We start from the raw sequence: 1443 nt of genomic DNA, 5'->3' as shown, positions 1-1443 counted from the left end.
GGTAGCGTTTGTTTACTTCTTAAAATTTAAGTTCGCTTTTAAATCAGAATTTGAATAAAATATATTAACTAAATATATTTTTTAAAATATAATTTAAAATCACTTTTATTACTATTATTAATTAATCAATTAATTATTATTTCTTTCTCATATCTCCTCTCTTATCTTAGAGCATTCCCACCGGTTTATCTAAATTTTATCTTAAAATATTATTAAAAAATTCATTCCTTATCTTAGGAATCACTTTTTTATTTATTTCTCCCCAACAGACTCTTTATTTTTTCTCTATTCTATTAAAATAATATTTTTCATTACTTTTAAATTTAAATATTTTTTTATAATAAAATAATAAAAACAAAAACAATAAAATAATAAAAACAAAAGCAAGAGCACACACAACATGATAGCTTCTGTGCAGCGAATGCATTTGACCGACGGGATGACCAGACGATCGATCGGGGGATGTCCAGGGACGTCCAGGCGTGCCTTCAAAACGAAAAAATATGAATTTACCCTGAAATATTATTAAAAATTTCATTTCTTATTTTAGGAATCATTTTTTCATCTATTTCCCCCAACAAATTTCTTATTCTTTCTCTATTCTAATAAAATATTATTTTTTAATTATTTTATATTTTATATTTTTGGGGACGGAGATGCTCAAGGTTGAATAAAAAATAATTTTATATTTTTGGGGAGTGAACAGTGGCTCCCTACATTTGGGGAGCAACTGTAGCAACACTTTTATTTGAGGGGTGGGTTAAGGGATCTGATGGGGGTTCTTTTTTATAGCAAAATCTCTTATTTTGAGTAAGGACACCATATAAGGCATCTGCTGGGTATGCTCTTACATTTTATATATTAATCAAAAAAAATTACAAATCATCCTAAAACTATTTTCAAAACTTATAATTAAACAATTTTTTTCTTTTTATATCATGATTCAAAAATTCCAAACACAACTTTACACTCAAATTATAATTCTAAAACTAAACCAAACAAATTCCTAGTTTTTTAATTATGAATTTTGGTAGACATTTAAAAAAAATAATAATATTTTTTATGAGAATAAAATATTAATGAAATATAATTACATTTTACACACCTTTTATATATTAGCTTAAAAGTTTCAATTAAAATTGTTGACAAAATGGGACACATAGGCCTTGTTTGGTTAATGTTTTGAGATATTATTTCAATAAGTAAATTACAAATACATCCCAGAGGTTTCCTTAAAATACAGATTGCCCCCTCTAATTTGAAAAATTACAAATACCCCCTCGTTGTAATTTTTTATTTAACAGGATTAACTGAAAAAATGAAATTCATAATTATTCTCCTATACAATAATAAAATTACCTAAATTACTAATTGAAACATATTTTTAACATCATTAAAAACTATTAATTGACTTAATAATTTATTAATAAACTGGGCGATTTG

Source organism: Camellia sinensis, chromosome 1 (assembly GCF_055761805.1).
Source record: "Camellia sinensis isolate YWXY chromosome 1, ASM5576180v1, whole genome shotgun sequence".
Taxonomy (NCBI): Eukaryota; Viridiplantae; Streptophyta; class Magnoliopsida; order Ericales; family Theaceae; genus Camellia; species Camellia sinensis.
The sequence above is the reverse complement of the archived record's forward strand: the minus strand, read 5'-3'. Positions refer to the sequence as shown.